Raw genomic sequence first — 14,228 nt, 5'->3', positions numbered from 1 at the left:
GGGTTCCCCCTACAGTTGGTAAACGGTATTGTTTGTTGCGGCTATCGAAACATAATATTTGTCGTGGATGACTGTGTCATATGCCATAAAGTAGAATTTTGCTTTGACCCAAAACCTTATAGATAGGTTGTAACTCAATGTAAGTATTTTTATTTCTTCTCGACACAAGATCAAGCAAATCCATGTGGGTCCCATACCCAAACCCGCTTGGGACCCACTTGGGACCCACTTGGGTCAATCCCATGCCCACTTACATACCCTTTATGGGGTACCTGGATATAAGTGACTACTATAACATGGATCCAAACCTGGAACCACGGACAAACCTGCTTGGAACCCATATTGTCAGCCCAAATATAACCCTTATGGGACCCCACATGGACATGCTGGCTCTCTCATTTGTTGACCCTGTCCTTCATGAGCACCTGCGTCCATCTTTATCCAGGTAATCCACCAAGTTCTCCCCACAAATCACACACAGACCTTGTGATGTTTGGCTGTGAATTGTGTATCAAACACAAATATAACATGGGAGGAAATGTGAAAAAGCAATTGAGAGTGCAGTTTGCTTCTGCGGGAACATCACTTTTGCGAGACAGGGTTTGGACATAGAAATAGATGGATAGACAGTAAATGGTGTTAGCTTTATGTGTGGAAGGTCACCTTAAGTAAGGGAAAGTCCCGCGGAGGCGGTTCATTCACTCAACGGGACCTGATTCATTACTGCTCTGCTGCTTGAGAGACTTTGACCATAAAGATGGAACCACTGGGGGTCTTAAATAACAAACACAGACAAATAATGGGGAAAAAAAACTACAATTAAAGAGTCTGAAGTTAATTCCCTGCTTTCTCAGATGACTTGGCATATCACTTTAAAAAATGAAAGCACAAAGCAGAGCTCATTAGCCCTTTACACGTTAAGCATTTGATGCAGGTCACTAATTAATCTCCATTACCTCAGGAAAAATAGCCCAACAGCTGTAATTACGGCAAACAAATATTGATTAATAAAGTTTGTACATGTAAATGGACGGAGGCGGACAAGGACTCACTTCAAGGTTTATTTAAATCTGCTTTTTTTCCAGTTGGTTTGTTTGTTTTGCCTCGTTCATGATGTAAATTACAGCTCATCCTTTGTGCCCTTGACACAGAGCTGACTCCAGCACGCGAGTGTGTAACAAACGATTGCTAAATTAATCAGGATTAATGTTTTACTGTGGCTTCACCACAAAGTGTCTGTGTGACACCAACACTACGCCCGCATTCATCATCTGCGAGCGCTGTTCTATTTGAATGTTTTCAATCAAACATTCTGCTTTGTGCCATCAGGCGTCAGATGTTAGTTTGTACATCGTACACATTTTGTTTACTTTCGTCAGTGAAAGTAAAAAGTTGACATTGACTTACAAAAAAAAAAAGAATTCAAGGTCATTCAAACTGAATGAACTTAATTTGTTTCAGTGCTATCAATTTTAGTTTTTTAGAGTCAACCAATTTTAGTTTTTAGTTTTTGTCAACCATTTTCTTTTCCTGCTGCTGTGGTTTTTATTCACTGAAAAGAGAAAAGGGTTGGACAGAATATTTATATATAGTTCTTATTCTATTCTATTATTTTATCAGAAGTACATCTAACTATATATATATATATATATATATATATATATATATATATATATATATATATATATATATATATATATACATATACATATATACTGTATACATATGTATATATATGTATATGTGTGTATATATATATATATATACATATATATTTAAACATTTTATTCTCTAGCCCGCTGTTTTTGCAGAAAAATCACAAGTGCAGAGTAAAAAGCCAATTATTTTTGAAACATTTAAACATTATTTCAGTTGGTAAGACCTAAATTAATTAAGTTCACTTCATGAAGGAGACAACTTTGCTAACTTTATTTTGAATGAACTTACTTTGAAGTCATGTTTTAGATGTTTTTTCCACTGTGACCAAAAGCATGCAGAGGATACAGTTCACCTGGTATCCACACATTTGCAGCGCGCAGCAAGGGGCTTGTTTTTCATGCAAGTCCTCAGCAGCGTTGTCCTGCTACTGCTGCTTCTTCAGGACAGTGAACAATCATGCAGGCCACATGGAACAGGAAAGCTATCTGTGAAGAAAGAGAAAAAGGCTTTAATTAAATTTGGTTAATAAACTTCATCAATAGAGTCTGCGGTCTGTCCTTCGTCCACTTTCTCTCGTCAGTTCCAAGCTAAACATTTTGAACCCTCTCCTCTTTCATTAACTCCTGAGTTTATAAGAAACTAACATATTTTTCTGGATGCAACACAATGATGTCCCGATATATGCAATTTTTAAGTCACCCGCTACCAGACACCTATTGTTCATTATAAAGCCCATAGACTTAGATAGAGTTTGAGCAATGATTTGACTCTTTAAAGACTCTTAATTGACCACAAGTCTTGCAGCATATTCTTCTTTACCTTGTCTGAACGCCCCACCCCATGTTCATTTTGGGACGTTTCAGATTCACACGTTTTTTTGTACTTGCATAATGTGATATTATAATTATTATTTCTGTTTTGGAGGCGGGACGGTGTGGCATTCGAATCCTTATTGGAATCCTGGTCTGAGTTTGCATGTTGTCCCCCAGCTCCCTTCCACAGTCCAAAAACACGCAGACTCGGACAATTAAATAAAATGACAGTAAATTGACAGTGTTGGCCCTTGTGAACTCTGCTTTTTGCCCCATGTCAGCTTGGATTGGCTCCAGCAATCCTCATGTGATGGATAAAGTGGTATAGACAGTAAGTGGGTGAACGGCCGTCCTTGATCATGAGTAAATTGACATTTGAAAATGAAGCAAACTGTCTACAAGTCAGCGGTGGCGACACAAAGATCTCGTCGAAGTTTTCCCAACTTGAACGTTCCACTTTTCAAAACGTTAAGAAATGGCAGCTGATGCAAACCCTCCCACACGGCCACAATGTACCACAGAATGGTTCAGTTGCTACATGAGTGGTGATGTGATCAGAGGGAAACGTTACCTGGCACCTCATCATAAAACTCCATGTCTGAAGTCTGGAAAATAACATCTGGATGAGCCACATTGTTGGGGAAACAGGTTTTGTTGACAGATGAGCTTTCTGACCAAAATTCTGCAAAGATTTGTTTGGAGGAAAAAAAAAAAAACACCATTTGAAGTGGATAAAAAAAAAAAATCTTTCTGCGTAAGAGTGGAAATAATTTGCTTTTGGGGTCATGTGGCAGCCAGTGGCACAGGAAACATTTACACACAAACACAAGGAGGAATGGATTTCTGTAAATATCAGCAAATGTCCTGAAGCCAGTCAAGGGAGCAAAAGTGCAGAACCTTCAAGAAACACTAAGAAGAAAAACATCATCATCACCATCGGACATCAGACACTTCACAACCTAAATGAAGCAGTTCCACCCATTGCATTAGCAGCCCTTAAGGTATGTGGAAAAAGAACTGAAACAGTTCTCGATAGGGCAAAGGTCCCTCACTGAAGTACAAGAGGAAGACAAAAAGACACACAGTGAGAGAGGACAGAAAGTTCGGAGGACAAGTGAGCGCTGGGTCATATTTTATGTGCAGAGCCATGTGCGCTTACAAGTGTTTCCTGCACGTGTGCGCCATCTCACGTTCCATTTTACCGGGATTTGACCCTCATTTGCATGTCCTTGCATTCTTTGAGCGCCGAGTTGTACACGTATTAGTACCAGCAGAATTCCTCTTACAACCTTAAGCACGTTTCCGTGGTTACTGTGTCAAAAACAAAAGTACGCCACCAAATGGACGAGAAAGTTGTGGAACGTATGACTCGCCATCACAGACACCAAACACCACTATTAGTTAACTAACTAACTAACTAACTAACTAACTAAGGCTCCGGACCCCTGCTTGACCTCAATGGAACAGAATAAATCTTGTCAGCACACTATTATCATCAGTCTTACAGTAACAAATATTCTGAATATTCTGTATATTACACAACCATTTAAACGTTTAAAACTGTTAGAACTGTTCTGAAAGCCTGTGTGTGTGTGTGTGTGTTCCATCAGCCTGCTTTTATGTGCATCTTTGAAGTGAGAACATTGCTGTATCACTCACTGACTCACATTCTACCACTTTATCCTCCACAGGAGTGTCAATCCCAGCTGACCGTTGGCATATCGGTTAAAAGTAAATGTACTAAAAGGTAGAGGGACATGGAGACAGACACGGCAAATAAAGGATGATATTTAGAAATGACGTGAATGAATTGTCACGCCAGCTTCCACATTTCCCTCACTCACTTGTTGTCTCGTGTTATTGTTATTTACTACTTTATTCACCACATGAGGCTTCGTGAGGGAGCCTGGGTCAGTCCCAGCTGACTCCCTGGACAGTTCAGTTCCTTGATGAACAGCCATTCTCTCATACTCTCACACTCGCCAACGGATAAGGGTCCAGAGAGGACTGATGAGGAAATCACTACATTCCTCCGCTTTGTGCACAGAGCAAATATTACCACAGCGATAGATGGAAGCAGCAATGAAACGACTGTGTATCAACAGCAACTAGCGCTGTTTATTTACCATATCAGCTCGTGCCGTGTTGTTCTGCTTCTGCTGGGACCCAGAGGTCAAATTAGTGCCACCTACAGATCCTGCTCAGCAGACCCAATATTTGCTCAACAGCAGTGACTGGAAAGGAGAGGTAAAAAAATCTGATCCGAGCAGCAGGTAGTTCAGTTGAAGTTTGGAAACAGGGAAGCTCCAATTTCTCTCCAAGTAGATGCTTAGCAATCACTGTCCTCTTTGTCTTAGCGCTACGTACCATTTACATCAGAAAGAGCTGGGAGTGACATCACCCTTGAGTTCACCTCATCTCGTTAACGTGTGCGACACACGTGCTATCAACAGTGAAAGTGGCAGTTCCTGTATGGAAGCATCTTGTCATCCTAACTATGTGAGGTAGCTCTGAGTTTACGATTTGGAAATCTGAGTTCCGACTACAAATGGAACACAAGCATAAAAATAGCTCTGGCTTCACGACATGCCGTGTGATTAACTCGCTGTCTCTTTCCCCTCATTGCACAGAAATCTAAACATGATCACTGTCACCACGTTCTCCCCTAATTAAAGTTTTCCTTTTGTCTTCAAATGGAGGTGGCATTAAAAGCACCGCGAGTGTCACGTCCCACACCGACAGTAATGAAGCCGCTAATGCGTCGCCTTGTTGTTGTTGATTGGCCACCGGAGGAAAGTGGAAGTGTGCCACATGACAAAGGGTCAAAGCGTCGCAGGCGCCTGGAGGCGTGAAACTCTGCGCGTCTGTCGGTGGAGATAATTTAGGGTTCGGTGGGCGATCGGCCATAAATGGCAACAATGACAAGCGATCGTTGGAAGCAGCTGTTGCAACAAGAGTCCAAGTGTGGACTGACACACACTTAATGGAGCCAGTTAATGTCTTTTAGGACTCCCATGATATCACTTACCGTTGACACATCTTGACTTATGACCACATGACCCACTCAGATGTATCGCTATTGTTTTAGAGTTCATTTTTAAATCATATTTACAGCTGTATAAGTCTTTATCCTGCGCCTCCTGTGTTTAATTGATCAACGGACAATTGCTCTCTGTGTCATTTGGCCAGTATTAGCCAAGAGGCATCGACAATTTCATTTTATTTTATTTTATTTTTGTAGTTATCATTCAGTCGTTTATTAAAACCAACAAAACAACAGTGTTTTTGTTCCAAGTGAGCGGCTAAAAATACAGAAAAAAAAAAAAGGTTTAAGACTGAAGAAGAAGAAGCAAATGTATTGCAAAAAAACTCAGAAAATACAAAACAAAACTTGAAAACAAATATCCCTTAAAACACAGACTTCCATTACCCAGAAAAACACAGAATCAGTGAAGCTGATATTTTAGTATTCATCTATTCAGGTTTATTTATTTTCTTAAAATCTAATTTCAAAACATGGACATGTGCGCTCCTGTGAAGTAGGCAGACGAGTACCTTTTTTTATTAAATTTTTTTTAGCATAAGAAGATTTAAATATTGAATAATGTTAGTGATGTTACTTTATTATTCCAGCACTTGTGGTTTTGTACAGTAAAATGAACAAGTACAATGTAGCACTGTAGCTCTACGTGTGTGTGTGCTTTATAAGAATTTCTTGATATTTTAAGTCTAGATGAGCATGTATGTTGCTTAGTGGCTTTTTTAAAGACTAAATTTAACTCATATAGGATACACATTCATATGTCCGTAATAAATAAACCATATCTTTTTATCTTAGTTATTATTACTATTGGCGTTGTTTTACTGACAAAGTAAACCCAACACATAAAAAGTGTCACTGTTTTACTGTCACACTGAGAGAATTAAATGTGTCTGTCGTGTATAAATGGAAATTAGATGAATGGCAAGAAAATAATAAGGACAAAGGTTTGATTTCTGAAACAAACACACACACACAAACAAGATATTTACTTGTTTTTTGTGCGTGTCTTTGTTCGTTAATAAAATCCAATAAACCCAGTGATGAAGACACTGATATGAATTTTGTGTGTGTGTGTGTGTCAGGTCACTGTGGCCTTCTATACTCTTTCCATAAAATGTCGGCCGTGCCACTGATTCCCAAAGCAGACAGTGATCATTTGAACTGCTGCAGCGTTTTCGTTTGCCAACCCGCTGTATAAACAAAATTCCATCACGCCCTCTGTCAGTGTGAATATTTAGGTCTCCACGACGGTTTAAACGTCTTTAAACTTCTTTTTTTTGTTTCAATTATTAAAAGAATTTCATTAGTCGGCGAAGCGAGCGCGCACACACACACACATTAACGCAGACGTTTGCGATTTTTAGTCCTTTTCTAGAAGAATCTGTTAAACATTCAGCCAGTGTCCTCATCAGCAGGCAGCACTTAACTCCTCTCTCAGTGTTTCCTCCCTCCAGGCTTAAATTACATGTCTTAGACAGAGTCTCTCACTCTCTCACTCACACACACACACACACGCACACACACAGGGCTGAAATGTGTAAAGAAGTTGGAAATACTTATGTACACAGTTGTATCTTGTTCCCATGAACCTCTCAGGCTGTGTCGGTACGTCGCGAACAAACGGTCCACAGCCGGTGTGTGTGTCTGTGAGTGTGTGTGTGTGTGTGTGTGCTGATTTTGGCATCCAGCACACAGGGTGGGGGCAGTCTGAAGTCTGCCTGTCAGGCCCGGGAGGGAAAACACCACCCAGAGCTTTAATAGCGACCATGAGAAGCAGCACAGAGGCTGCTGTCAGATGGCGGTTTGGTTGTGCAAGCAGGCAATTTGCTTCTTTTTATAGATCAGTAATATGGAATGGCTGTCCCCGAGGAAATCTCAAGTGTTGGAAATTCAACTAGTATTGTTGTGGGGCAGCTCAAAGCCATTTGCACCTGACACCATTTTTTTTTTTTTTGGTTGTAGATATAATCACATTTCTGACGGCACGGTGAAGTTTTAAAATGCAAAGCACCCGAAAGACGGAGTAATCATTGCACACACAGAAATCTCCCTCATGCGCCTTGGGTCACAATTATGAAAATTGGTTCATCGGGAGACGAGGATGTAGGAAGTACACGAGAAATCCACATTTCTTTGTGATCTAATTAGTAGATTCAAAGAGAGACGTGCACGATGTATTTATTGAGCATGTTCCCATCTGGCATGTTGCTCCAGTTTTTGGTCGATATACTTCATAGGTGCAACGTAGGGCTGCATGTTTAAATGAAAGGGTGAAACGATGTGTGGCAGAAACTTCAGAGTAAAAGAGATAGTTGTTTTTTTTCTGTAACTACAGGAAGAACAGCAGCCAACATGGTGAATGAGATATAAACAGGAATAATGGAGCCTCAGATGACTCAACATTAACAGTATTCATGAAACACAACTGCACTAATTAATGTGTTCATATTGACAGAGGAAGGTTATTGAATTCAAGGCAAAAATCCACTTGAACTAGTTTAATATTTCTACGCAAATGATCACATTTAGTTTTGGACACGGTAAAGCGGAAAAATATTAGTTATCGCAGCACATTCACACAAAAACACCACAGTATCGTCTGCATGTCATGAAATATTCCTGTGTTTCACGTAACATCACTTCAACTGTGCTTGTTAGTGTTCTTTTGAATTACCTGATTTGTGGCCTGGTGTCATCAACAATAGCGACAGTGGATGAAGACTCTCCTGTGTCTTTGTCATTTGTCTTCAGGTTCTTTTCGCAGCGGGAAAAATAAACATAAAAATGTCACGTTACAAACACAGTAAGTCCACACACTGCTAGGTCTTAAAGAATCGTGGGACAAACGTCAATACCTTAGGTCTGATAAAGACAGTCGAGGTCCCTCTTCTCTCGATGTCCTTCACCGTTTCCGTCTTTAGTCCCAAACTCCATAAACCCCCGTCCAATTTATTAGCTGACATGACTGAAGCAAAATGACACAACAGCCCCTTCTCCAAAGAACTTACCAATACTTGAAATAAACACAGTTGCCTTTGATCCTGGATAGATTGACTCCTCTATAGATGCAGGGACTTTACCTGCTATATATACATGTATGTATATATGTATATATATATATATATATATATATATATATATATCTATTACCTTCTTACATAAGCATGAGAAAATTCATCCTGTTAAGATGTTGCTCAAATATACGCATCTGAACTTGTTCAATGGGACTTCCCATGTTGAAGTTAAACTGCTGCCAAATCCGTAATCTGGATCAGATCCAGACGAAGTGTCTGATCCTGCATACACATGTTGTCCAACACAATGAGTTTTGACTGAAATTATTTTTTTTTTTTACTTTTGCTCAGGGTAAGAGATGGGGACTTCTTGTCCCTATCTTCGTGATTATTTTCTAATTTAATTGGGAATATATTTGGGTGATCACGGATTGATCAGTCAACAACTATAGACAGGAAGTTACTAACAGAGGGCCAATCTTATAGATAAACTCATGCCAATGAAACCATGTACACATATACCATACACCTACACCTATACTTTATTTGAAAATAAAGAACCAGAGCTCCATGTCTTCTTCTCCCATTCTGGTGGTAAGAGTTAGAGCTCCACGTTTAGGCCTGGCATATGTACTACAGCATTAGTCTTTTTTTTTTGTGTGGACATTTATTGAAATGATGCCATATTTATGGTAAACTTTTTAAAGAATGGAAAAGAAAAGACTGTATTAGAAATGTTCTGTCTCCATGTGGATGAGGCCCAGATATCCTTCTAGCTGCATTAAAACACACTGGCACAAGCTTTGTTCATGACTTGGTCTCAAAGTGTGATCTCCTACTTCATGGATGTCTCCTGTCTCAGCTTGTAAACATCGATGTAATTATGATACGCCAAAAAACAAACATTGTCTGGGAGGAAAAACTGACCAAAGTTGAGAAAGCAGGTGATTTCCTTGTAAAAGTCATTTTTTCATTCCGATAATTCCAGGATCACAGCTCTGCATGACCCTTTAAAGTAACACAAAGTCTTAGAGACAGAAATCACTTTCAGGGAGAGAAATGTCTCGACGCGGCAGTGTCCTGCTCCGGCTGCCTCCTTTCATTTGTCACGTCTCTTTGCAAACACGACTGTGGATTTGCAGAAATCAGAGTTGACAAATGAAGACATCCAGACGTCTGCACTTATGGAGAGAAATGTGGTTACTTTCACTCAGCCTCATTCATGCACAGCGACGGGACCGGCTCCTCCACAGTCATTGTGTGTTTGTTTATATAGGAGTGATTAAAATGGCTTCCTCTTAGCCGGCCCAGGATCCCACAGTAGAGACGTCCCAGCGGCGTGAAACATGAGCAGTGGCAGAAACCAGGAACTGCTAATTTGACAGCGGTATAATAGCAGGGTTACAGATATCACTTTGCGATATTATTTACAACAACATAAATTGTGTGTTAGATATGCCAACATACACATAACATGACCATAGATTTGGTCCTTATCTTATTTTTTGAATGTTAAATGTTTCTTGTGTACGTCATACAACAGAGTACAATTATGAAAAAAATGTATCAAAACGTTGTTTTACATTATATGATCAAATATTGTTAAATAAGCAATCATAATGTAATATAATGAATATTAAAGACCTACTTTATTCAAGGTAATTTTATTGTAGTTTCTAAATCAGCTTTTAGGAATTTTCTTAAATTGATTTTGTTTGAATTTCCAATGTACAGTATTTACAATTGATGTGTATGTTGATCTGGGTGCTAAAGAGACGGTCAAATTGTAATTGCTGCTTGGACGATTATTGTCCTTTATTTGTACCCTTTCAGTGGGTAAATGCCTGCACTATTGTATTGTGAAGGTACATAAATGTGTTTTAGGCTAATAGATTGTACTGATGCAGTTTGAGCGGGTACAAAATTGTCTTTCAGAAAGTTACACCCACAGTGACAAGCATGTATCCTTTTAGGTGCACATCACTGCTTCTATTTTTGAGCATAAATCAAATAATTACATATTTATCACAATAATTATTGACTTTTAAAATAAAAATGATTGTGATCACTATTTTGGATGTATAACCCAGAATAATTGATTTTGCTCATTTGTGCAACAGTAACTTTTATCATTGTTTTTAAAGAAACTTTGAGTAAAAATTTGGATAAATTCACATTTCACAGTTTTCTGGTTACATGACGTTTACCTTTTTTTTTTTTGGAGGTTATTCGTGTGGTCGTCATAATATCCCATTTATTCCGTTTCTGCAACACCAGAGCTGTCACGGCACAACTGAAAATACAACTTGGTTAAAATGATTGTTCAGCTGCTCTTCCAGCAGTAAATCTCTTTTATGAAGTGAAATAGGATTAACAAGGCTCACAGGACTCCTGTTGCCCTGCTCTGGTACCAAACACATCACACTGTTAGATATACAGTATATCCCCCATATCCAAATGTAGCAACAGTGTTGTGTTACGTACATGTCCCCGAAATGATCTTCCTCAGTGGGAGCTGAGACTGTGGGCTGCAGGGTGAAGGACTTACTCAGGGTGTCTGTTGCATGAAAGAGAAGAAGACGCGTGGCCCCTCTGAATGTAAAGGATGTGCAGGAGAAAGGTGTTTTATTCCACTGTGTCTCCAGCTGCCTCTGCTGCAAATGCTGACCACGTCCAGTTTAGGTGTTGTTCGGTCGGTGTCTTCCCCCAGAGCCGTCTGACCAATGGCTGTCCTCCACCCTGACACGGCCTTCAGCCACTGCCTGTCTGGCTCTCATGACCCCAGAGATTTTGTTTTTATTTGTTACTATTAAAGGGAGAGTTCAGGGTTTTTGAAGTATGGTTGCGTAAGGGTCAGACTATAGAGTGACTACAGGCCTCTATACAGCTCAAATCATATTATTAAGCAGATCCAGATTGTATCTGTTGGTCTGAACAATTAAAAAAAACACATGAGCTCTGATTTTTCCAATGCTGATTCAAACCACATATCAGATTTTTACAGATCTGCTGCAATATGAATGTCTAGGTTGCTCACATTGGGACTTGGGAACACAGAAGTGAACCCTTTAACTCCCAAGCCTCAAAATGTCCATCAGGACTTTTTTTTTTGAATTATTTTAACCATAAAAGGGCCAGAAAATGTCTGGGTGATTTTTGCCTATTTTTCCAGAATAACGTTCAATATCTGGCAGTTATTTTGAATGTTAAAATAGTGTATTAACAATTTAAATTGACAGAAGAAAAACAAAAGGTTTTATTTAGAAAACATTATAAACACTGTTGTTAAAGTTGAACAGTACAAAACATATTTAAAATAACATTTGTTTGAGTTGTTGTCTCAATGTCCAAAAACAGGCCAAAAAATGGAATCTATGTACTCTCCTCTCAGGTGACAAAGACGCTGATTCACCAGCTTCCTGCGACAGCACGAGTGACATTACTGTAATAACCACACGTTGGCTTTGACGTGCAACTTCTCAGATTTCAGAAACTGCTGGAATTTTTCCGATGGCACAAACCGCCGTGTAGTTGCGATATTGCAAAGTGCTGTTGCACTAACACGTGAAGCATGTTTAACAATTGACACAGTGGAAGAAAATTGTTTAAAAACTGTGATAAAAGCATGGAAGACATGGGCAGACGGTGGTAACATGGGCAGATGGTGGTTTGTGCGTAACCATTTGGAACTAAAACATGAACAGATTTCTGTCGTCCATTTTTTTTTTGTTTAGACTACTTGTTTTTCCAGGGGCGTGGCCTGTAAATATAGAAATCCATGTGGAAAACTAGACAACACAATGTCAATATGGACACATGCAGATCGGATCTGATCACTTGCAATAATAAATAATTTAATGTGAACAGTCGGTAAGGACGATCAGATTCTGATCAGACATGCTTACAAATCTGATTTGCAACTGCAAATTCACAGATCTACAACCAGGGTTCTATTGGATGATACCAGCTGTCAATCACACTCGTGTCCTCTCACATTTACCATGGTTTAATGTTTGAAAAAATTATTTAAAAAATGTCTGCTAAAGAAGAGCTGAAATTAGTGATCGAGAACATTAACGTGTCAGGAAAATGTTTATATATCAAGTTAAAAGTAGGTTACTTTTCCTCATAGACTTTAAAGAGACTTCTTTTTAGAACCAGCAGTATCGCCCCTGTACGACTACCTGGACTTGACTTTTAAAAGCGGAACAGTCGACCAATTTCATACACAGATTATAGTCCAGACACATAGGCAGCTCTGACTGAATGGTAAGCTCCCGCTGCACCAACGGTGCAATTTTACATTGTGGCATACAAGAGCTGTTGATCCACGGCTGTTTCCATCAGTACGTTCAAATGTATCATACTGTGCATTTCTTCTCCACGGTTTATTTAAGTGGCTTAAACTTATCAAATGAGTCAAGCAGTGTAGACCAGCAGCTCCTGTGTTCCCACAAGCTAAAAAATAATGATTTTCGGTATGGACTTTGGTGCACGAGAGTGAGTGGTTTGCAAACTTCATTTTCCCAGCCAGTATTGCTGTTTAACCACCAGGTAAACTAGCCAAAAATATCTTAAACTATTGTTACGGGTCCCAGAGCAGGTGAAGGAGAGAGACATGAAGACACGGTTGTCGCTTTTCCCATAACAGGTTGTCACCGTCACTATCACCATCACATAAGCACAATGTATATCTTTTATCACATCTCAGTGTTATGTTGTCCACCTCCACATTTTCACAAACCAATCAAAATCAATACTCCAGTCTCATACATTGTCTCATCTTTCTGTTCTAATCAACACATACTCTCTGAAATTTATATTCATAAACAGTTCTGTAAATATATTACCTTTTTCCCACAGTCTAAACTGGTTCAAACACTATTCCAGGTAGTGTAATTTCACCGTGTAAATGCTCAATATACATACATGTATATATGTGTGTATATATATATATATATATATATATGTGTGTGTGTGTATATATATATATATATACACATATATACTATATATATATATATATATATATATATATATATATATATATATATATATGTGTGTGTGTGTATATATATATATATATACACACACACACACAAACAAAGTGCTTATGCTATCTCTCCAAAACCAAATCTACCTGGCAACAGGCGCATGAACAAAATAAAAATAATTCTGTAATCTTTCAGATTACACTCATAATAATACATTTTCACAATAAACAGAGACTTGTAATTACATCACATCTCACACTTTAACTGCACTTATTCCCTTTCTAGACAATGCAACTGCGGCCGCGCGCGGCACAAAATGGCGTCTTCGCGGGGAAACTTGCGTATTTGTTCCCTGTCAATTAGTCATAAAAACATTAGCAAAACATGCTACGAACACTCGCGCTATTAATATTTGTTAATATAAAACACAATCATGGCGTAAAATCGTGGTGTACAAACACACTGACCTGTGTTAAGCAGGTGAAGGAGAGACATGAAGACACGGTTGTCCATTTACCGGTAACAGGTTGTCTCTGAAGAAACGGCAGCGGTTGCACGACCCTAACCATTCCCCGGGCAACTGTTGAGAAACAAAGGTTCCGCCCTCGCTATCTCAATATTAGTGTTACGCCACAAAATAATAAATCATTGAAAATTAAAATTGTGGTTACCCTATTTTAGGGGTGCCACGCTTTCACTTTAAATA

The 14,228-nt window shown here is 39.1% G+C and overlaps 1 long non-coding RNA gene across 1 annotated transcript; it reads right to left on the bottom strand.

Moving 5' to 3' along the window:
- Positions 1 to 1,891: 1,891 nt before the first annotated feature.
- LOC122783750 lies at positions 1,892 to 8,462 on the bottom strand. Its single transcript, XR_006362080.1, has 3 exons — positions 8,370 to 8,462; positions 8,189 to 8,268; positions 1,892 to 2,144 (listed from the first exon to the last, which is right to left on the bottom strand). It is a non-coding gene; the product is annotated as an uncharacterized LOC122783750 (long non-coding RNA).
- Positions 8,463 to 14,228: the final 5,766 nt, after the last annotated feature.

This window comes from Solea senegalensis, linkage group LG17 (assembly GCF_019176455.1).
Source record: "Solea senegalensis isolate Sse05_10M linkage group LG17, IFAPA_SoseM_1, whole genome shotgun sequence".
Classification (NCBI taxonomy): domain Eukaryota; kingdom Metazoa; phylum Chordata; class Actinopteri; order Pleuronectiformes; family Soleidae; genus Solea; species Solea senegalensis.
This window is presented reverse-complemented; position numbering and strand designations above follow the sequence as displayed.